General features: G+C 35.9%; 1 long non-coding RNA gene across 2 annotated transcripts; it reads left to right on the top strand.

Moving 5' to 3' along the window:
* The first annotated feature begins 9,355 nt into the window (after window positions 1–9,355).
* Window positions 9,356–15,810, top strand: LOC136065309 (uncharacterized). 2 transcript variants are annotated; one of them, XR_010626948.1, is made up of 4 exons: window positions 9,356–9,992; window positions 10,165–12,169; window positions 12,261–12,629; window positions 12,738–15,810. It is a non-coding gene; the product is annotated as an uncharacterized LOC136065309 (long non-coding RNA). The 2 variants fall into 2 exon arrangements; XR_010626947.1 differs by having other exon boundaries at window positions 12,261–15,810.
* Window positions 15,811–24,919: the final 9,109 nt, after the last annotated feature.

The following is a 24,919-nucleotide window of genomic DNA, read 5'->3' as shown; positions in this document are numbered from 1 at the left end:
CCTGAAAAGTTCACTGGAATTGGAACAAGCATGAATGGGAAGACGAAAGAAGACCTCATCTAGTTTCTGAAGAATAGTATCGATGTTTTTGCATGGAGTCATGACGACATGTCAGGTATTAATCCAAGTGTAATTACTCATCAATTGAATGTGTCCCTCTCTTCTAAGCCTATTTGTCAAAAAAAGAGGGTGTTCGCTCCTGAACGAGAGAAGGCTATTAAGGAAGAGGTTCAGAAACTAATCACAGCACAGCACAGTTTATCCGAGAAGTCTATTACCTGGACTGGTTGGCAAATGTAGTGATGGTGAAGAAGGCAAATGGCAAGTGAAGAATGTGCGTAAACTTCACTGACTTGAACAAAGCTTGCCCTAAGGATAGTTATCCTTTGCCATGTATTGATCAACTAGTTGATTCTACAGCTAGTCATCAGCTGTTGAGCTTCATGGATGCCTTCTCAGGATATAATCAGATGAAGATGGACGAGGCTGACCAAGAAAATACCTCATTTATTACCAGTCAAGGTTTATTTTGTTACAAGGTGATGCCCTTCGGTCTAAAGAATGCAAGGGCATCTTACCAAAAGTTGGTGAATCACATGTTCCATCCATAGATAGGATGAAATGTGGAGATGTATGTCGATGACATGCTTGTGAAGAGCTTAGATGAGGGAAGCCACTTGGACGATCTTCAGGAAACCTTTGAGACACTTAGGTGATATAAGATGAAATTGAACCCTAGTAAATGTGCCTTCGGAGTGTCGTCAAGAAAGTTTCTAGGATTCATGGTTTCACATAAAGGAATTGAAGCAAATCTAGACAAAATCCAAGCAATATTGAACAAGGAACCACCGAAGAATATCAAGGAAGTCCAATCCCTCACTGGAAAAGTTGCAGCTCTAAATAGGTTTGTTTCAAAAGCCACAGATTAGTATTTACCCTTCTTCAAAATCCTCAGGAAGGCATTCGAATGGATGGACATGTGTCAAAAGGCCTTCCAAGATCTAAAAGACTATCTTACTACGGCTCCATTGTTAAGTCCATCCGTGCTAGGAGAAGAATTATATTTATACTTAGTAGTGTCCCCACATGCCGTAAGTTCAGCATTGATCAGGGAGGAAGAGAAGGTGCAGAAGCCTATGTATTATACTAGCCGAGCACTGAGAGGGGCATAAGGAAGGTACCTACTGATATAGAAATTGGTTTTTGCACTAATAACAGCTTCTAGGAAGTTAAGACACTACTTACAAGTTCATGTCATCAATGTCATGACTGACCATCCACTCAAGAAGGTAATGAACAAACTAGAAGCTGTAGGACAACTAATCCAATGGGCAGTTGAACTCAGTGAATTTGACATCCGGTACTGACCGAAGAATGCAATAAAAGCTCAAGTTTTGGCAGATTTCATTGCAGAATTCACTCCAAGTTATGAGGACTTGGATGAGAAAGAAGACAATAAAAATGGGTCGTTCATATAGATGGATCATCTATGCTGCATGCAGGAGGTATATGAATTGTTTTGCAATCATCAGGAAGAGATAAATTGAAGCACAGAGTTTGCTTGCAGTACCAAACAACTAATAATGAAGCAGAGTATGAAACCCTTTTTAAATGGTTGGAGTTGGCTAAATTAAAGGAAGCAGATTCAATACTTGTCTTAGGAGACTTTCAGTTGGTCATAGGGCAAGTAAACAGGACATGTGAAGCCAAGGAAGATAGAATAAAGAGATATTTGAAAAAGGTGGTACGACTTATGAAGAAATTCAAGGAAGCTGATTTCGTTCAAATCTCAAGGGAAGAGAATATGGAAACAGATACTCTAGCAAAGGAAGTCTCCACAAATGAAGCCAGTGATGGGTTTAATGAAATCTAGTACATGCCAAGCGTAGACTTCCCCGAAATATTACAACTAGAAGATGAAGAAAATTGGATGACCCCGATAGTTTCATACCTGAAGGACGGAAGGCTTCCAGAGAGGAAGGAAGAGGCCAGAAAGTTCAGGGTTAAATCAGCTAGGTACATCCTTGTGGACAAGGTACTATACAAACGAGGTTTTTTCCAGCCATACCTAAGCTGCTTAGCTCCAGACGAAGCGAATTACGTGTTGAGGGAAGTTCATGAAGGAGCATATGGGAACCACTCAGGAACCAGATCTCTCGTCCATAAGGTCATCCGTGCAGGATACTATTGGCTAACCATCCAAGTTAATGCTAAAGCATATGTCAAGGTATGTGATCAATGTCAACGTTTCAGTAATATTCCTAGACAGCTGTCAGAATATCTTACTCCAATGATGCCCCCTTGGCTTTTTGCACAATGGGGTTTGAATATATTATGCCCCTTTCCAACTGGAACTAGACAGATAAAGTTTTTGGTGTTAGGAATAGACTATTTCACTAAGTGGGTGGAAGCTGAATCCTTAGCAAAAATTACGCAGCAGAATGTTAAAAACTTCGTCTGGAAGAATATTGTGTGCAGATTTGGAGTACTAAGGGTATTAGTATCTAACAATGGACGAAAATTCAACAACACACCCTTCAAAGAATTTTGTGAACAACTAGGAATTAAGAATCATTATTTTTCACCCTCCCACCCGCAAGCCAATGGACAAGCAGAAGTGGCAAACCGATCCTTGTTGAAAATCATCAAGACTCGGCTTGAAGGGGCAAAGGGAGTATGGTCAGATGAATTACTAGGTATTTTGTGGGCTTACAGAATAACGGCGAGAACCCCCATTAGAGAAACTCCTTTCAAACTAGCTTATGGGAGTGAAGCAGTCATACCTGCAGAGGTGTACATGGCCAGCCATAGGGTGATGAAGTATCAATATGAAGAAAACAAGGAGCAAATTTGTCTTAACCTTGATCTTATAGACGAGGTAAGGATGGAAGCAGATCAGAGAACAGTAAGATAAAAAAATCTCATGGCAAAGCAGCACGATGCCATGGTAAAACCTAGGCGTTTCAACATTGGGGATCTCGTTCTAAATAGGATTTCTTTGGCCACCAAAAACTCGGCCCACGGGAAACTGGGACCAAATTAGGAAGGACCTTACAAGGTTATCAACTTCAAGAGGCAAGGATCCTACTACTTGGAAGCCCTGGATGGAAGGAATCTGGAACACCCTTGGAATGTTGAACACCTAAGAAGGTCAATAAAGGATGATCATGGACGAACATTGTTGCAGGACGAATGCGATGGATGTTGGAAGTAATTTATTGCTTGAAGTGTTATTTGCTTGTGTTTGATTATTTCTACTACTGTGTTTTTAGATATGTAAGTATTTTGTGTTACTCATGGATGAATCTGTGATTGTATAAGTATTTTTAATTCCCTAAAGGCACTAGCTCTTAAGCATGGGTCAAGCCTGTGAACGAATGATTACATGGTGTGGATTTCCAAATATATATATATGTGTGATGTATTTTCAAGTATATGTATGATTGTAGGGGAATCTTTTATTTCTATGATTTCATTCAAAATAATCTACAAAAGGCAAACAGCCAAAGATGAATAAAATCTTTGGACGTAAGGATGTACCGTCTATAAGCTTTCCTTCAAATAAGGATAAAGCAGGAAAAATGAATTTGAGGTATGTCCGTCTAAGCTTAAGATGAGATAAAACCTAAGATACGTCCGTTTAAAGCTCCAGACGAGATAAAACCTAAGGTGTATCCGTCTAAGCTCAAGGCGAGATAAAACCCAAGGTATGATCGTCTAAATAATGGACGAATAATGTGGTTGAAAAAAAAAATGCCACAAGCCCATAGACGAATTTAACCAACCTAACAATCCAGCACATGGACGAGTATTAGTTGGGAACAATTTTTGCTAAGGACGAGTAATTGATTGTCCCAAGTTTGAATAATGAATAAAGCTGGCAAAAAGACGCCACTCATGGACGAACTGTACTATTGTTAAAGATGCAGGAAGAAATTCGTCCATATGCTCAAGACGAGATAAAATCTCCTTAGGTGGGTGAACCCCAACCGCAGAAATGGTATGGACGATATAAATAATTTTTTCCACAAAACTTATAGCATATTCAAACACAATAAATAATGAAAATAAAAAGCATTTATTCATTCATAAAATTCAAAGGATAGACGACTACCGTCTAAAAACCCTTGAAAGTAATGAGTAATTGTTCATAAAAGCTCGTCCATAAACTTGGACGAGAGAATTGTACTTGAATGAATTTTAAAAGAAATAAAGCCCAAAACAACAGGCATCTCCAACAAAATTAAAACATAAATCTTCTAAAAGGAAAATAAAATCACTTGGGCTCGTCCTGAGTAACTTCATTGTTGGCATCGTCTATATTGTTGACATCATCAAAACTCGTTTGTAGCAAGAAGGTTTTTGTAACAAGGGGAAGCTTGAAGGAGTCAAAGTTTAAATTAGGAAAAACTTCCTTGGCATTAGCACGGAAGTCCTCATACCCAGCAGCATAATGGCTGTCTAGACGATTCTTGTACTCGTCAGACTTCTTGAAGGCTAGAATGGCTTCCTCACGTGCTTTCTCCAAGGATGAGACAAATCCAGAAACTTGACCCTCCAAGTAAGCAATACGAGTGTCTTTCTCGACATCATCTGATTTGAGCTCTTCCACCTCGTCCTTCAACTTCGTCTCACTTGCTAGTAGACGATTGTAGTCATCAGTCAGCCTAATCACCACCCCCTTCTTTAACAAAATTTTATTGTTCAGCTTCTTAGCCTTCTCTTTCGCCGTCTTTGCCTCTTCACAAAGTTCCTTGGCATGGCAAGTCGCTGTGTAAAACTTTGACGTAGCCTATGTGTGGATGAAGGAAAGTTAGATATTTCATTCTTTGAAAAACTTATTGAAAACACACAAAGACGAATGAAGCTCATACCTTAAAGAGGTCATGGATACTAGAACGTTCAAATTTCTTCACTGACATATTATAACATTCATTAACTTTATTATTAATGACGATTCCTTTGAACGTCCTCCATGCATAGCCCTCGTCTAGCACTAGGTTTGAAGGACGTTCAGATGGCTCAGACGGATAAGGCTTGCGAGGAGTCTTGGCTGGAGGGGGAGTAAGGTCAGTCTAGACGGGATGAACTATTTGGACGGGTTCCACATTCACTATAGGGTCATCCAAATTAACCGTTAGAGCTGTGAATTTAGGAACCTTGAGAAGAGAAGTCTTGCCAGGCTTTTGTTTCTTAAGACCTCGACGACTTGGAAGATCGTCCAGATCCACAGCACTGGATATTGACTTAGACTTTCTCTTCCCTGTCTGGACGGAAGGTTTTTGGACGACTGGTGGTGTAGTTGCATCCTCGTCCCCACTAGCTACAGTTTTTTCCTTGTTCCCCCTCATTGTAGTTATTCCTACGACGAGAAAAATCAGTTAAAAAAAATATGAGAAGGGGAGAGAAAAGAAAGGATGGACGACACTTACTTCGACAAGTGGTTTTCTCATGACCTAAATTCTTGACAGTAGGTTCTGGACCAAGCCCCTACGTAGCTAGACGACTGAGAGTGACTAGATCGTGAAAGGTTCTCCCAGGGAAGGCACACACTTGGTCAATTTGATCCAAGTAAAATTTGTCCAAGCGTGGATGAACAATGGCTGCATCAATAAGAAAAGGGGTTAGACGACTAAGAGTTGGAAAATATATAAAGAAAAATAAAATAAAATGGAAGGGAACATACCCTTAGGACGAAGACAACCTAAAGGGCCAGTAAAAGGTGGGAAGGGGGCATTACTCACACCAGCTGGGTCCCCAGCCCAATTTCCATAAATAATAAAAAAAAAACTCTTTTTTCCAAAGCCTGTCAGACGAGCTGTGGCCCTTTATTAAACTATAGTAGGAGCCTCTGGATGAGAACTAGTAAAAATCAGCAGACTTCTTTATCTCTGAGGGCTTATAACAGTATTGGAACTCGTCCATTGTGATAGGACAGTCCCCTTCCAATGCTTCACGCCATAGCACTTGCATGGCAACTACTGTCCTCCATCCATTGGGGTTGAGTTGGTTAGGTCCAATACCCAACCTATGGAGAAGTCCTCTACAAAAAGAATTAAGAGGAAACCTAAGGCCAACTAAAAGGTATGAAGCATATACTTCTAAACTAGAAGAAGGAGAGCAACACCACTCTCCTTCCTTGGGTAGACGAGGGTTGAATTCAAGAGAGACCTGGTATCTATCTACAAGAGTTTTTAATTTTGGGGCGTCTAGAGTGGACGATATCTCGGGGGCACAACTATATATAACATTCTCCTCTTCCTCATCCTCGTCTTGAGAAACGCTAGGTGGCTCCCTAAACGAGTTAGTCCCAGCCTCGGATGCCATCCTGCATTGTATTTCCTAGAATTCCTTGAAGGGAATGCGAGGAACCCCAGATGAGTATTGCTCGTCCGAGGAGCTACTACTGTAGCTTATGCTACCCTCACCACTTTCATAACTCCCAAAAGAAACGTCTTGGTACTCGTTAATCTCTCTCTCTATACTACTAGACGAAGACATAATTAATGTAAAGATTAAGACGAAAAACCTAAAAAAGGAAGAGGAAGTACCTGAGAACTAGGATGAAGAGCTAAACGAGACTTCTGGATGAGATAGCAGAAGGGAGATTATGAAAAAGGTGAAGGGCAGGAAAGAGAATGTACCTATTTATAGGGCCCAGAAGCAGGTCAACGAAGCGATCCCAGCCATTCAGAACAAGACACGTGGCTGTTCTTTTGAAAAACGCAATGGACGTGAGGGGTCAACCAATGAAATCAAGACATGTGGTCAAAAAAAAAAATTTCCTAACCTTCTGGCTAATGAAAATTGAATCTTTCCTTGGCCGACCCTTGGACGAAGGGGGCAACTATGGGATAACAAATTTGACCATCTCTGGTTCGTCCATAGGGATCGTCCATGAGTATTGATTAACCAAATGAACCTTAGGAAGGTCAGTCGTCCATGTGCAAAGCGCATGGACGACCACACGACATCTTTTTGTATACAAGGAGTTGTCCATGTGCAAAGAACATAGACGAACCCTCAGGTAATCAGGACGGATGAGTTGTCCATGTGCTTTGCACATGGACGACTCGTGTTTATCGCCACCAATTTCTCCTAAGTATGTAACTTCCATTAGCGGTTACAACTTTTGTAGTCGTTGAAGAAGTTATTTTTGGAATTTCGGACTTCCATAAATCTTGGGGAAGTTACTAAACCAAATAACTGCTCCAGGGTTCCCTATATAAAGACCGGTCTGAATCAAGCAAAGGTTTGAGAGCATTCTGACATTACTCCAATACAGTTAGAACTCTATTTGTGGAAAGATACTAACTTAGTCATCGGAGGGTCTTAGGCCGGTCTACCTCGGTCTCCTTTAATATTTTGTTCATTTTTCAGGCCTATGGTACTACTTTCAGCCTATCGAAGCTGAGTTATCTAGCCTACTGATTCTGTTCAGCATCATCACTTTTATTACATTTTTAGGACTCATATTTATAGTTTATAATCTCTATGTTATTTGTATTTTTTAACTCAAAACTAAAGAGTTTAGTCAAAATATAATAAAATTTCATACTCTTCAACCAGAAAATTAAGAAAAAAAGAAAAGAAAAAAGAATTTGTGAGCTAAACTTGAAAAGGCAACCTACAAAAAGAATCAATTTAAAGCCCAATTAGTCCAAAATGGAACGAAGGGGATTGAAATTGACCGAGTTGACTGAATTGGACTAAAGTAGACTTAATTAGATGGAATTTGAATGAAGTGGATTTAATTGGACCAAATAAGAATTGTTTAATTTTTAGGGAGAACAAATTATGTTCGACAATTTTTTAGAGAAAAAATTATACACATTATGTTATAATTACAAAATAACTATTTATTCTCACGTATCACATGGGTTTGTAATTAGTAATTGTAAAAGCAACAGCCAAAAAATCTCCTCACAAAGTTAGATAGTGTCAAAGAGGTCCTTAGTGCACATTTCTTTATTGAACAAAAATGCTAACTAGAACTCGAGTAAAAGTCACATGATGAAGACATGGTGTAAGGTGAATCTTTAATTCCTACTCAGCAACATCAAAATGGCTAAAAATTAGTATAATTTTTTTCAAAAAATGTTTTAAACCCTAGAACATGGGCTTACCAATGTGAGAGGATGATGATGGTGAAAACTTGTTTCTCCTTGCTCGAAATCAATAACAAAAGCCAGATCTCACATTATTTTGATTATGTAATGTGATTTCAATAGTGTATTGGCCAAATCTATTGTCTTGAGTTCTTCTCCAAAAAAATTTCCTTAAAATGTGTCTTAAAAGAGTGTTATAAAAGTTGGCTTATATAGTAAATGAGGTTTACAAATGGAATAGGGTAAGGTGGATTAAGGTTGCATAATAGAGGGCTCCATAGATGATTTAAGTGACAAAATCGGCCTAATCATAAATGGGTTAAGTCTGATTTTCTCCAATTTTTCCCCCTAAAAGGTAATAATTTTCATTCTTTATAATTTGACATTTTTTTTAGTCAAATAATTTTGTATATAAATCTCATCACGCATTTTTAGGCTCCGCTTGGTAGGAGGGAATGGAATGAAATGGAAAGGAATAAAAAGAATAATTTTAGAATATTCTTCTCTTCTCTTGTTTGGGAGTTTTAAAGGAGGGAATGGAAAGTCTATTCCCTTGTTTGGGAGTTTAAGTGGGAGGGAATGAAATGGATAGAAGGGAACACTCATTCCTCTCTATTCCCTTAAAATCTCAAATTTTCATTCCCCTCGAAATTGGGAGGAATAAGAGGGAATGAAATTAGATTTAATGATTTTTTTAATAAAACTCCCAAAATACCCCTATATATTCAACCCTTTATTTTAAAATAGGAGTGTAATAGTAATATTGTCGTAAAATGATTCCATTCCATTCCCTTCATGTTGCTCCCAAAGAAGATTACTTACATTCCATTCATTTTCATTCCTTTCTATTCCTTGATTTTAAAACATCCAATCAAGGTTACTTAATTCCATTCTATTCCATTATTTTCATTTCATTTCCCTTACTTAAATACATTCTATTCCATTCCATTTTCTTATAATCCTCTTATTCCATTTCATTATATTCCCTTATGAACTTCCAAGCGGAGCCTTAAGTAATTTTGTAATTGGAAATGTAACCATCACGAAATATGGTAAATATAAATGATTTCTTTTTAGGAAAATAAAGGGAAGAATTAAAAAAAAAAAAGAAGGAAGAGTTTTGTAAAACTGGGACGTGGAATCCAAAAAAAAAAAAAGAATACAAGCAAATACGGTGTCATTTTTGTAAAAAAGCCGAAATTTATGTATTTAAATGCACACATCCCAAAGGCTCTCTTACCCTCTTTCTCCACGTATCAGTTTTGGAAAGACTGCTCTCTCTCTCTCTCTCCAAAAATCCCAAAGGTCTCTCTCTTCACATTCTCTCCGCTCTCCCTTCTCTCCTGTCCCGGCCACGCCACCGATCTACTCGGCATTTTCTATCTCTCTCATTGGTAAGATCTTCGTTCTCTCTCTCCCTAGGTAAGATCAATTTCTCTCCCTCTCCCAGTTGATTTGGGTTTTCCTATATGGGTTTTGTTTTGGGAATGAATTTGAACGCTTTTGTACTATTTTTCATGTGTTATTTTGATTTTTTTTTTTGTATAACAAGTTGAATTTTTCAATGTATACGTGGGGATGTATCTAACTTTTATACGGACAAAACCGCAATTTTCAAACCCTAATTTTCGAATTCACTCTCTGCTATGCTATTCCAAAAATGAGAGAAATACTTCACATCCAAGGAGGTTAATGTGGGAACCAAATCGGTGCCAAGTTCTGGGAAGTGGTTTGCGCTGAGCACGGCATCGATTCCACCGGTCGCTACTGCGGTGCTTCTGGCCGGACAACTTCGTTTTCGGAAACAACCGGGCTAAAGGGCATTACACTGAAGGTGCTGAGTTGATCGATTCCCGTTGTTCGAAAATTGTGACTTCCTACAAGGTATAAAATTCTCATGTAATTTTATGTTTGTAATGTTTGATGTGAAATGTGAAATGTGTCGGTTTCAAATGGGGGTTATTATTTTTCAACAATTTTTTATCTTTTTGAAAAATGTTTTCGTAATAATATGTGTGTGTGTGTTTTTTTTTTTTGTTGGGGTTTTGGGTTTCAGGTGTGTCACTCATTGGGTTGGTGGAACTGGCTGGGTCTGGAATGGGGACGCTTTTGATTTCGAAGATTAGGGAGGAGTACACATTCTGGCCTTACTGAATTATAGTTATGATGATAGACAACCTTTCTTTGGTTTGTTGATAGTAAGAAATAAACACAGCCTAAAAGATCTAATTGTCGGGAAATTTACTAAAATAGCCTGCAAGTTTTTTCTAACTGTTTGTTTGAGCTGCCACTTTTATGTTCATTTTAATTTCCATGCAGGTAGATGCTGCTGTGGTGCTCCTTGGAAACGTAATTTTATATGTGAGTGCCAGAACGCGTATCCTCTTAGACTGTGTTCTCACACTTTATTTGCACGGTGTGGCTTTCCAATAAAAAAAAACTAATTTAGAATGATGATGAAACGCATATGCTTTGTCCTTACTCCTTACTAATTTCTGAATGGCAACATGAAACCCCTTTTATTTGATCTCATCTTTAATTAGCCTCCATCCCATAAAAATTTATCATTTATGTTTCCTCTACTTATTATTGATACTTTCCTCGATAAACTCTGATTTTCTAATCATTCCTAGACTTTTATGATTCTCTTATTTTGAAGTTTCTTTTGTAGTTTTTAATTCATATTAGTTTTGTTGTACTTTCTTTTTGTAGGGAACTAACCCCAGCTGAAATTGATGTATTTAGCTGAAGTGGAGTAGCTTGCTGCTTGCTCTTCTTGCCTGCCATATGTCTTTGAAGAGATATTATTAATCAAATTTATGTTGCATTCCTTCACATTGTAGCAGGGGTGATCAATTTAATGTAGATTAATTGATAGGATTAAATTTCCAACCTGTCTGAATTGGAGCAGCAAACTGGTGAGCCAATTGACCTGGTGTCCCTTTTTTTAGTGCACTGGTGGCCTTAGACTAGAAAATAGTATACGTTGTCAGACATAACTTTTCAAACACTCTCATTAAAAATTGTTATACATGCGTGTTTAATGTTTTCCATGTTGTGCTATGATATGTGCTGGGGTTTATTGCCTTGCCTCTTCACGTGGCCGACTTAAGCAGTCCTAAAATCATCAGGCCTTTGGCCGATTCCAGTTAGGATATTAGCTACAACAATGGGAGGGGTACACAACCCTAAGGGACTATCTGAAATTAGCATAGAATCACATTAAGAAAACACATTTTGTATACATCTCCCAAGCAAAGAGAACTTCCTCTGTGGCCTTTGCTTCGATCTCCAAAGGTCCCAGTGTTTGGAAAATCAGTTTACCATTGATGATTGTAATTTCCCTTGATTTGACCACCTACGTGTACTTGTGTGCAGGGTGATGTTCATATTTTCCTGTTACAAAGTTTTGGTTTGTCGTGCATCATCGTGATAAAAAGTTCTCCGATATCCCTGGAAGTTTCTTTTTGTGCCTTTTTGTGCCTTTTTGTGGAGTTTGGTAATACAATTTGAGTTTGGTAATACATCTTATTTATTGACATGGGGTTTTTGCTTTATCATGAGGTGGGCTTTCAGGTATGTGTAAGAGATATTGTCCATAATCTTCCTTCTCTTTTACTATCCTAATTGTTAGATATTGATTTCGTTTCTTTGTACATGTACTCAAAACAGTAGATACGGAGAGAGTGGAACAATAGAGCATTTGAAGGTTTAGAATGGTCCACGACGGGTTTTAAGATGCTTTTATTGTATTCCTTATGTGAATGGATGACTGCTTTATCATACCATTCAAATTCTAACTTGTTCAAGCTTCTTGATGATTGTAATTTCCCTTGATTTGACCACCTGCATGTACTTCTTGTGTGCAGGGTGATGTTTATATTTTCCTGTTCTTTAATTTCCTGTTACAAAGTTTTGGTTTGTCCTATGTCATCGTGATAAAAAGTTCCCCAATATCCTAGGAAGTTTCTTTTTGTGCCTTGTTGTGGAGTTTGGTAATACTTCTTATTTATTGACATAGGGTTTTTGCTTAATCATGGGGAGGTGGGCTTTCAGGACATGTAAGAGATATTGTCCATAATCTTCCTTCTCTCTTACCGTAAAAAATTGTTAGATATTGACTTTGTTTCTTTGTACATGTATTTGAAACAGTACATATGGAGAGAGCGGAACAATAGAGCATTTGAAGGGTTAGAATGGACCACGATGGGTTTCAAGATGGTTTTATTGTTTTCCTTATGTGAATGGATGGCTGCTTTATCATACCATTCAAATTCTAATTTGTTCAAGTTTCTTGATGATTGTAATTTTCCTTGATTTGACCAGCTGCATGTACTTCTTGTGTGCAGGGTGATGTTCATATTTTCCTGTTCTTTAATATCCTGCTACGAAGTTTTGGTTTGTCCTGCGTCATCGTGATAAAAAGTTCCCCGATATCCCAAGAAGTTTCTTTTTGTGCCTTGTTGTGGAGTTTGGTAATACATCTTATTTATTGAGATGAGGTTTTTGCTTAATCATGAGGTGGGCTTTCAGGCGTGTGTAAGAGATGTTGTCCATAATCTTCCTTCTCTTTTACTGTCAAAATTGTTAGATATTGATTTTGTTTCTTTGTACATGTACTTGAAACAGTGTTAACTGTGTTGATCACTATAGTTGAGGACATCGAATGCTCCAATATAGCTGATGTTATTGTTGAACTGAATCTTCCAAGTGCTTCAAATGCCCTTTAAAGAAGGTAATGTAATTCTTTCATTCCTTTGGTTTGTGTCTAGCAACTCCAATATGTAAATGTCATTAACACCTTCAGCACTTTCAATAGTATATCTGGATTTATATGCTTTTGTATAATAGTGAGCTTATCTTGTGATGTTGCAAAGTTGTTTTTATTCTTTTGTCAACCAAGTATTGCAATTCTTTTCCTTTTTGTTTTTGGTGTGAGATTGAGAAAGTATTGCAGGTTTACTGCTTGGTGTCTTGGAAAAGATAAAATTAATATCCAGTCCTTTAACCTTGATGAAAATCCTATTTTGTGACTTCTTGATCGATGTAGGGAGATTGTTATCTTAGATGTAATGTTGCACATGTTCCAACTCTTGGCTTAATGGGTTTGACTGATTCCTGCTATGTCTTGAAATTCAAAGTTATTATGGTTGATTTGTGTGTAGGCGAAAGTCTAATTCGTGGGTTTTTTTTTTTTGTTTGACTGATTCCTGCTAGGTCTTGAAATTCAAAGTTATTATGGTTGATTTGTGTGTAGGCAAAAGTCTTATTCGTGGGTTTTTTTGTTTGTTTTTGTTTTGTTTTGTTTTGTGATAAACTTATCCATTGCTTTTTTGACATTTTTATTGAGTTTTATTTGATCTTGGGCATCATTTTTCTGTGGACTAATTGGTTTTTATGATGTCAACTAAAAATAAATAAAAAAATCACCTAACCTAGCATGAATGAAGGTGCACAATCTGGATGCAATTGACAGTCATAAAAGCTTCACTAATTTAGACCACCCTGAATACATTATGTGTGGAAATATATGGAGGATTTTCGGCTACATAGAACACTTATTTGACTTTTTAGTTTAACACTTCTTCATTTTGTGGTATCTGCTGTAGAGAAGTTGATTGTATTGGTTTGGGAACATAAATAAACTTTGTAATATATATATATGTATCTTGCAATTTGTAGGGGCTAAGTCTTGCTGGATTATTACATTGGTTCCAATTGATGTCATTTGACTTTGCCATACTTTTTGCTGATAAGCTTTGTATTTGCAAGACTTCTTCTATTTATGGAACACTTCTTTGCCTATTTTGGTTGAAAGAGGATAGTGGTGCTGACAAGTTGTTACTTGCTAATTAAAAGAGTTAAGGCCACAATCTTATCTTGTGGTCTCCACAGTAATAAATATTATTTGAGGCTAAACTTTTAGTTTTTTCTTTCATTGGGCTGGTGTGTGTTTTTTAGGTTTCATTTGTCATGCTTTATTAAACTCCTGCATTGCTCTGCTTGTTTGTCTGGGTTCCTTTGTCGATTTGCCTTTGATTTGCATTTATGTCAATTGTTAAAAACTTAAGCTCATCAATTTGTCACCCTTCTTATTATTTTTGAGTTTTGGTCAAATTATGATGCATTGTTATTCGTTAATTGTATTAGATATATAGATGCATGCTTTTAAACATGTGCTTCCTTTTGGGTTCAAAATATAATTTTTAAAGGTTGTTAGTTAACATTGGGTTTTTATGACCCTGCTATCCCAATGTTTAATTATTTTTTTGATAGGTTTGTCTACTTAGGAAACAAAGTTTGATGGGGAACTTAAGGAAATAGTTTCTCTTTATCTCGTAATTTCAATATTCTTTTTCTAAAGTTAAAAGGTTTTAATTTTTGGATTAAGATAATTATGAGTTAGAAAAACAATTTGTTGGAGTGACCTTGAATTGAGATCAGGATTCTCTTTAGTTTTCTCAACAATCTCATATTATGTTTGTTTTTGTTGATGTTTTCTTGGTTTTAGTTGAGCCTGGTTATACTGTGTTGGGGGTGCCTCTTTTAAATCCAGTTTGGATTGTCACTTAATGTCTAACTATATGAAGCAAGATTTTTATGGTGCTTCTCTGTGGACCTTGATTCGCCAATGAGCCCTCTTTCCCTACCTTGTTTGTTTTACTTTCCTAAAATCATCAGAATTTTTAAAGATGATTTTTTTTTGGTTGTTTTAATTATTTCTAATACTTGGCTCTTTCATTACTTTTCCTAGGTTTCGTTTCCATTTTTTTGGGTGGATCATTAACTCCAGACTCAGTGAGCGAGTGTTCGAAATTTCTCTTGCCATTCTTATGCTTTTTTTGCATCTGTCTTGTTTAATTTTTGGTCATTCTGTGTTGGCAACCTTAATATCAATTTCAATGGCTAATCCGACAATGCCTCTTATAGGTGTGGGGTAGTAATATAACAGTGTGACCCGAATATGGCTGTAAATGGAAATCAGGACAGTGCTTTCTCTTTTACCGGCATGAGTTGGGCTTTTTGGGAATCATATGGATTTAACTTATGTTTTGGATTTGCTTCATAATTTGTTTACTTGGATTTTTGCTAATTAATTTCCTGGTTTCCAAATACCAGGAAGCAGAGAAGAGCTTGGCTTTCAGTGTTAATTGGATTTACCTCTATAGTTGGGTAAATATGCTAGTTTTTCTATTTTTTGTTTTGCAACTCCTGCCATTCTTAGTGCATGTTATAAATCTCAATTTGAGTCACTGTTTACTATTATTTATCATAATCTTTTTAGCATTTTGCTTTAGATTACCTAAGTTTTGATTGTGCTTCTATGTTAACTACCTATTCCTGATTTACTTAACAATTGTTTGTTGGGGTTTTTGATTTTTTCTTTTACTTTATTAATTTAATTTTTGTTAAATGATGCTTGTGTATTTATATTTGGGCAAGTGGCCTTTTGTTGAAAAATTTAATCTTGACGTGGAAGTTTTCTGTTAAATAGAAGCATAGACAGGTGTTTATCTGAGGCATTGACAAGTGTGCATTTTTGCAGGAGTTGCTGCAACTTAGTTTGTAGCAAATCCTTGCCTTTTTTCTTTTATTTTGTATAATCTAGGGGTGATCCATTTGCATTCTTTTATGTAAGGTTGATTTGATTTTGTTGTTCTCTTTCTTATATTCTTCTGAGTTGAATTTTGTTTTATTTTTTATTTTTATATTCTTGGAAGCATTTTTGAAATCAAAGTTCTAGTTTGTAATATCACAGGTTGAAATATCTTTCTGTCTAAATATGTGAAGGGTCCAGTTAAAGTATCCATTTTGGGAAAGTTTTTATAGAAAATTGAAAAACCTGTCAAAACAGTAAATTACTTTTTCGTTTTTCCATAAAAAGTTTCCTAAAATAGTTTACTAATATATGCCCTAAGGGTACACATTAGCAAATCCCATATGTGAATTATCTCTAATTTTCTAGAATGTTGTGGTTGCTTTGTTTCAAAGCTGCAGGCTTCTCTCAATATTTTCAATATTCAAATCACCTAAAATTTTGGTTGCCAATTATTATGTGCTTTTATTTGATCTCAGGTTCAAAAGATACAGTCTCTCACATTAAATATTGGAGTTGTTTACATGTTTGTCTTCTACATGTTTATTTGTAATTTTGAAAGTTCTCTAAGGTATTCATGTTCAAAAGATATGTTTTTGGTGGTTGCCATCTTTCAATGTCTCTCTTATAGAATAATATTCTAACTGAATGATCAGTCTTTTAAAGAAATGGTTGCAATGTGTCTGGTGAGAGATCAAGCAAAGAGGTGGAACTTATTGAAACACGTCTTTTTCAAGCATGCAAAGTCTCTTGAGGTTTTTGTGAAAAATGATTCGTTGACTTGCCACTCCTTGGGAATCATGTAAAAGCCCTCTAGGTTACCCATCGTATTGCTGAGATGCACCTTCTGTAATTTCACTTGTCCTGGTAAGCTTGTCTCATGGCTATGGTTAATTTTGCGGCATAAAGATCAAGTGCAACTCTGTAAAGAGCAAGAGGTAATATGACAGGTCATATACATTTGTTCACACCGTTAAATTTGAACTTAATGTGCATGTAGCGATATTTCTTTTATTTTTATCTATATTTACTACATATTTAATTTAATAAAATGCATTTCTTAAGAATAACTGATGTAGGATTTCTCACTTAACTTTAGTTATCTGTCAAAACCATCCCCACCCCCTCTTTTTTCCCAAATTTTGTTTTTGTTAAGTTTTTCCAATTTTTTCATATTGTCTATGTTCCCCTTTCCATTTAGCTACACTGATGATATGGAGCTGTACACTGATGATACGGAGCTTGATGATGCCGTGCATACAGCTATTTTGATGTTGAAAGAGGGGTAAATGACTGTTAAACTTTTTTTTTTTTTTTTTGGCCCTTAAGTAAAAACTGATAATATTAATTTTTTATTTGGTATATATTTATATAATGTGAAAAAGTATGCTTAGCAATATATTAAAAATATAAATAAAAATATTTTTAATGATTTTTTAATTGCCGAGTCCTACCGCACCCGCACCCACCTTTTTCAAAAATTGCCGTGTCCCGCACCCGCACCCGCACCCGCACCCGAGTCTCGAAACGCACCCGTGCTTCATAGGTTATATCACAGGTCATATACATTTGTTCACACCATTAAATTTGAACTTAAAATGCATGTAGCGATGTTTCTTTTACTTTTATCTATATTTACTACATATTTAATTCAATTAGATGCATTTCTTAAGAATAACTGATGTAGGATTTCTCACTTAACTTTAGTTATCTGTCAAAACCATCCCTACCCCCTCTTTTTTCCCCAATTTTGTTTTTGTTAAGTTTTTCCAATTCTTCATATTGACTAAGTTCCCTTTCCCATTTAGGTACACTGATGATATTGAGCTTGATGATGCCGTACATACGGCTTTTTTAATGCTGAAGGAGGGGTAAATGACTGTTAAGCTTCCCCCACCCCCTAAAATAAATATATTTAAAGAGCTGTCTTTGGGTGCAGCTAGAATGGTAAAAGCTAGGGCATTGGTGGAGCTCGATGTGTATGCTAACAGGGTGATGCTTATTGGAGAAGATTGATGGAAGAAAAGAATGGTGAAAGAGAAAGATTTTTTAGAAAGCTAAGTTGCCTAGATAAAAGAATGAATGAACTAGCTCTTCAAGAGACACACTCTTGGAATAATACCTCCTAGATAGATTTCTTGGATTCAAATTCAACTAGTTACAATTAGGGCAGCCTTGCTTATTTATAGATACATAACCAAGTTGCTGACTGGCTAGAAAGTTACAAGAACTTGCCATGCGATTGGCCAAAGCCTAACAAACATCTCTAACTAATTGCTAGGCTATTGCTCTTGTCACTAACAATCTATCAGCTAACTAACTTTCTGTTACAAGTGAAAGGATTACTTATCATACAACATAAGCACTAGTAAACAACTAGTTTTGAAAATGAACTGGATCAAAGATGTAGATGATGATTAAGGTTGAGAGATGCTGGATAATGTTTTGGAAGGGTGTAACTTCATGATGCCATACATTGGTATGAGACATTGGCTTCTTGGAGAAGCCATGTATGGAGACAAGACATTATGCATTGCTGCCAGAATGGGTATTACATGGAGCCAAACCTAGAGAATGTAGATTTTCTTTTGTGGTCGTGAGTTGCCTTTTGAATGGAATTTTTCCAGTGCAAGGGCTAGTTGCTTAGTTTGTAGAGAGGAAATTGAGCTAGGAATACCCGAACCACTGGTCTTAGGAGTGGCTTGCTTGGGCTGGTTGGTTTAGGTGAAAAAGCCTGTGACAAGTGCTAGAGAAGTTCATGCCAGGCCTCAATTTGCTTTGGGCAAGAAAGGGTCATGTTGAGCATAGCTTTGGTTCAGCACTTTCACATTCAATCTTGTGGATCTAGTCCAAGAGGCAGTTATGTTAAGTATCCAAATACCAGAAGAGAGGCAATTACTATCCTTCTACTCTATTAGTAGTCTGGTTGACATGTATTCCTTTGGCAAGGTGTAGACATTCTTGGAAAGACATGAACTCCTTGTTGCATATGTCACTGTCACATATGCTGGCATGAACAAAAAATGACCATCATTATTTAATTCAAATTGTTAAATTTGGTTTTAATAGTCATATAAACAATCTAGAGTAATTTTTGGTAAGCATATCACCTAATTTTGCCGATGGGCTCTAGCTCGAGTAGCACGTCTTCTCCCTCAATCTTGGGACATAGGGTGAGGTTGTGGATTCAAAACTCACATGGTGTGGCTTTCCAATAAAAAAAAAATAATTTCAGAACGATGATGAAACGCTTCTGCTTTGTCATTACTAATTTTAGAATGACAGCATAAAGCCCATTTTTTTTTGTATAACAAGTTGTTATAACTATTCACTGCCTATTGAATTGGTGGGTTTGTGGACATTGACTCAACCTTTCTCAATGTGTGGGGAATTATCTAACTTTTATAAGGATGAAACCCTAATGTGTGCTTTGTTATTTATATGGGTATTAAGTTATGGTTTACTTTGAACCTTTTGTGGATTGGTTGGATTGTTTGAGAATGGAATTAGAGGCTGCAAACGTCTTTGTGTTTTTTATTTAATGGAAAGCTAGGGTTTTAAATTTATTACCCAAATATTTTATGTAAGATTTTTTTTTTTTAATATATTTTATTATTATTTATTTGGGGGGGGGGGGGTGTGTGTAGGAAATTATGTATTTGCATGCTGTGGTATTATTTGCTAACATAGAGAGGAGTATTGTGGTGGAGGAGAATCATTGTAAGAGCAATGTTAATACTGTCTCCAAGTCAGATGGGCCGTTTATTCAGATTGACTCGATATCTATAGATCTTGTTAGTGCTAAGGATAAGAGTGATGCTGGAAAGTGTGAGCAAATTTCTATAAGTTAAGCTTTCTCCCTAATCATGTAATAATCTTTCAGATTTGTGTGGTTGAGTTCCTCTTTTTTTGCAGGAAAACTTTTCACGTATCACAAAATTATAAATCTTATTAATGATCATATATGTCTTCTGTATTGTTATAATTAATATTGTTATTCTTATACTTAAAACTTAAAACTGACTTATTTTTTTGAGAAGATTTCTCAGTTTGACTGTAGTAGTCTCTTCGGGTCGGTTTAGGACAGTGGTTTATGCTTCTGGGGACTACTATACCACTCTTGGGGTCCCCAAGTCTGCTAGTAGCAAAGAAATCAATTCAGCTTATCGAAAGTTAGCCTGCCAGGTAGTAACTCAATTCTAATTTGGCTTTCTTCGTTTTCCATTTTTCTTTATAACATATTGTTTATTATTCAGTTTATTATGTTTGGTTGCCAAGAAGAATATGAAATTACAGTTGGGTTTCTGAATTATCATAGTAAAGAGTTTTAATTTGAGTTTCTGGGTTTTTCTCTTTGTTCATTATTTATTGTTTTCTCTGCAACCAATCAGGACTTTTGTGTCTATGTAATGTGTTTCTTTATCGAAAACCTTTGTGGGTTTTTGATAATTTTGTAAATTGTAAAGCTATAGAATGTTTTTGCTTCAAGTTTTTAGGAGTTGCCTAGTATATTTTCTGTGTGCTGGAATATTCCTTTTTTTCCCGCTTAATAAAATGCTTAGTTACTTCTTTAAAAAAGATAATGCCAGTGATTGATTTTGGGGTAGTGGTGATTTTCCTATGTTGGCTGAGAAATTTGGTCTCTGATATTTGTTTTGTACCAGAGACTTTCCTGTGCTCACATGTATCGATCCAGTCTGCCAGCAATAACATAAATGATTTACTGTTCTTATCCTTGACAAGTAGTTTAGTGTGGAAAGGTGAATGCATGTGCTATGGACTGATCTATTTTGCAAATTGCTTCCTTTTGTTAATAAATGTGTTAGCAAATCAGATATGTGTTCTTTTGATTCCTGTTGAGCAGATTTATTTGCTTATCTTTAATTTAATTCTTTCTTTAACTTCTTTTCTTCTAGTTATGAGCACATAAAACAATACAATTGATAAGATTTCCTTGCAATCCTGACTTTTGCCATTCATTTTTTTTTTCATTTACCATCCTGATGTCAACAAGCAACCCCGAGCAACGGAAAAGTTTAAAGAGATTAGTGTTGCATATGAGGTATGAATGAGAACCAAAAAATTGGCACTTATTTATTTTTGATTTCATCTTTGCTAAAGCAATATATTTGTTGCATCTTTGAAGCTAGTGATGAACTTTGCAGTTCCAATCTAGGTGCTTTTTGAAAAATGTTTTTGTAACAATGCGTGTTTTTTTTTTTTTAGGGGGGGAAGTGTTTAGGGTTTCAGGTGTGTCACTCATTAGGTGGTCGAACAGGGTCTGTAGTGTGGATGCTTTTGATTTTGAAGATTAGGGAGGAGTGCACATTCTGGCCTTTCTGAATTATAGTTATGATGATAGACAACCTTTCTTTGGTTTGTTGATAGTGTGAAATAAACACAGCCTAAAAGATCTAATTGTTGGGAAATTTACTAAAATAGCCTGCAAGTTTTTCTAACTGTTTGTTTGAGCGGCCACTTTAATGTTCGTTTTAATTTCCATGCAGGTAGATGCTGCTTTTGTGCTCCTTGGAAACATAATTTTATATGTGAGTGCCAAAACGTGTATCCTCTTAGACTGTGTTCTCACACTTTATTTGCATGGTGTGGCTTTCCAATAAAAAAAACTAATTTAGAATGATGATGAAACGATTCTGCTTTGTCATTACTAATTTCAGAATGGCAACATAAAACCCCTTTTCCCTGATCTCGTCTTTAATTAGCCTCCTTCCCAAAAAAATTTATCATTTATGTTTCCTGTACTTATTATTGATACTGTCCTTGTTAAACTCTGATTTTCTAATCATTACTAGACTTTTATGATTCTCTTATTTTGAAGTTTCTTTTGTAGTTTTTAATTCATATTAGTTTTGTTGTACTTGCTTTTTGTAGAGAACTAACCCTAGCTGAAATTGATATATTTAGCTGAAGTGGAGTAGCTTGCTGCTTGCTCTTCTTGCCTGCCATATGTCTTTGAAGAGATATTATTAATCAAATTTATGTTGCATTCCTTCACATTGTAGCAGGGGTGATCAATTTAATGTAGATTAATTGATAGGATTAAATTTCCAACCTGTCTGAATTGGAGCAGCAAACTGGTGAGCCAATTGACCAGGTGTCCCATTTTTTAGTGCACTAGTGGCCTGAGACTGGAAAATAGTATACGTTGTCAGACATAACTTTTCCAACACTCTCATTAAAAATTGTTTTACATGCGTGTTTAATGTTTTCCATGTTGTGCCAGGATATGTGCTGGGTTTTATTGCCTTGCCTCTTCACTTGGCTGACTTAAGCAGTCCTAAAATCATCAAGCCTTTGGCCGATTCCAGTTAGGATATTAGCTACAACAATGGGAGGGGTATGCAACCCCATGAGACTATTTGAAATTATCTTAGAATCACATTCAAAAAACACATTTTGTATACATCTCCCAAACAAAGGTAACTCCTTCCTCCGTGGCCTTTGCTTCGATCTCCAAAGGTCCCTATGTTGGGAAAATCAGTTTACCATTGATGATTGTAATTTCCCTTGATTTAGTCACCTGCGTGTGCTTCTTGTGTGCAGGGTGATGTTCATAATTTCCTATTCTTTAATTTCCTGTTACAAAGTTTTGGTTTGTCCTGTGTCATCGTGATAAAAAGTTCTTCGATATCCCTAGAAGTTTCTTTTTGTGCCTTGTTGTGCAGTTTGGTAATACAATTTGAGTTTGTTAATACATCTTATTTATTGACATGGGGTTTGTGCTTTATCATGAGGTGGGTTTCAGGTGTGTGTAAGAGATATTGTCCATAATCTTCCTTCTCTTTTACTGTCATAATTGTTAGATATTGATTTTGTTTCTTTGTTCATGTACTTGATACAGTACATACGGAGAGAGCGGAACAATAGAGCATTTGAAAGTTTAGAATGGTGCACGGGGTTTAAGATGCTTTTATTGTATTCTTTATGTGAATTGATGATTGCTTTATCATACCATTCAAATTCTAATCTGTTCAAGTTTCTTGATGATTGTAATTTTCCTTGATTTGACTGCCTGCATGTACTTCTTGTGTGCAGGCTGATGTTCATATTTTCCTTTTCTTTAATTTCTTGTTACAAAGTTTTGGTTTGTCCTGTGTCATCATGATAAAAAGTTCCTTTATATCCCAGGAAGTTTGTTTTTGTGCCTTGATGTGGAGTTTGGTAATACGTCTTATTTATTGACATGTAGTTTTTTCGTTATCATGAGGTGGACTTTTAGGTGTGTGTAAGAGATATTGTCTATAATCTTCTTTCTCTTTTACTGTTGAAATTGCTAGATATTGATTTTGTTTCTTTGTATGGTCACTGTAGTTGAGGACATCGAATTCTCTGATATAGCATATGTTATTGTTGAACTGAATCTTTTGAGTGCTTCAAATGCCCTTTAAAGAAGGTAATGTAATTCTTTCATTCCTTTGGTTTGTTTCTAGCAACTCCAATATGTAAATGTCATTAACACCTTCAGCACTCTCAATAGTGTATCAGGATTAATACGCTTTTGTATAATAGTGAGCTTATCTACTGATGTTGCAAAGTTGTTTTTATAAAAACTTTTGTCAGCCAAGTATTGCAATTCTTTTCCTTTTTGTTTTTGCTGTGAGATTGAGAAAATATTGCAAGTTTACAGCATGGTGTCTTGGAAAAGTTAAAAGTAATATCCTGCCCTTTAATCTTGATGACAATCCTATGCGGTGACTGCTTGATCGATGTAGGGAGATTGTTATCGAGGTAATGTTGCAGGTGTTCCAAATCTTGGCTTAATGGGTTTGACTGATTCCTGCTAGGTATTGAAATTCATAGTTATTATAGTTGATTTGTGTGTAGGTGAAAGTCTTATTTGTTGCTTTTTTTATTTTATTTTTGTGATAAACTTATCCATTGCTTTTTTGACATTTTTTTTTGAGTTGAATTTGATCTTGGGCATCATTTTTCTGTGTACTAATTGGTTTTTACAATGTCAACTAAAAATAAATAAAAAAAATCATCTAACCTAGCATGAATGAAGGGGCACAATCTGGATACAATTGATAGTCATAAAAGCTTCACTAATTTTGGCCACCCTGAATACAGTATGTCTGGAAATATGTGGAGAATTTTTGGCTACATAGAACACTTCTTTCACTTTTTAGTTTAACACTTCTTCATTTTGTGGTATCTGCTGTAGAGAAGTTGATTGTATTGGTTTGGGAACATAAATAAACTTTGTAATATATACATGCATCTTGCAATTTGTAGCGTCTAAGTTTTGTTACATTGGTTGCAATTAATGTCATTTGACCCTGCCATACTTTTTGCCGATAAGCTTTGTGTTTGCAAGAATTCTCAAGGCCACAAAATTATCTTGTGGTCTCTACAGTAATAAATGCGATTTGAGGCTAAACTTTTAGTTTTTTCTTTCATTGGGCTGGTGTGTGTATTTGAGGTTTCATTCGTCATGCTTTATTAAACTCCTGCATTGCTATGCTTGTTTGTCTTGATTCCTTTGTCTATTTGCCTTTGATTTGCCCTTATGTCAATTGTTAAAAAGTTAAGCTCATCAATTTGTCACCCTTCTTTTTTTTTTTTTTTTTTTTTTTTTTTTTTTTGAGTTTTGTTCAAATTATGANTGTGTGTGTAGGAAATTTGTATTTGCATGCTGTGGTATTATTTTCTACATAGAGGGGGATATTGTGTGGAGGAGAATCATTGAAGAGCAATGTTAATACTGTTCCCAGTCAGATGGGCTGTTATTCAGATGACTCATATCTATAGATCTTGTTAGTGCTAAGGATAAGAGTGATGCTGGAAAGTGTGAGATTTCTATAAGTTAAGCCTTCCCTAATCATGTAATAATCTTTCAGATTTGTGTGGTTGAGTTCCTCTTTTTTTGCAAGAAAACTTTTCACGTATTCAAAATTTAAATCCTATTAATGATCATATATGTCTTCTGTAATGTTAATTAATATTGTTATACTTCATACTTAAAACTGACTTATTTTTTTGAGAAAATTTCTCAGTTTGACTGTAGTAGTCTCTTTGGGTCGGGTTAGGACAGTGGTTATGCTTCTGGGACTACTATACCACTCTGGGGTCCCCAAGTCTGCTAGTAGCAAAGAATCAAACAGCTTATCAAAGTTAGCCTGCCAGTAGTAACTCAATTCTAATTGGCTTTCTTCGTTTTCCATTTTTCTTTATAACATATTGTTTATTTTTC

The sequence above is a fragment of the Quercus suber genome, unplaced genomic scaffold, assembly GCF_002906115.3.
Source record: "Quercus suber isolate HL8 unplaced genomic scaffold, Cork oak 2.0 scaffold_922, whole genome shotgun sequence".
NCBI classification, from domain to species: Eukaryota; Viridiplantae; Streptophyta; class Magnoliopsida; order Fagales; family Fagaceae; genus Quercus; species Quercus suber.
This window is presented reverse-complemented; position numbering and strand designations above follow the sequence as displayed.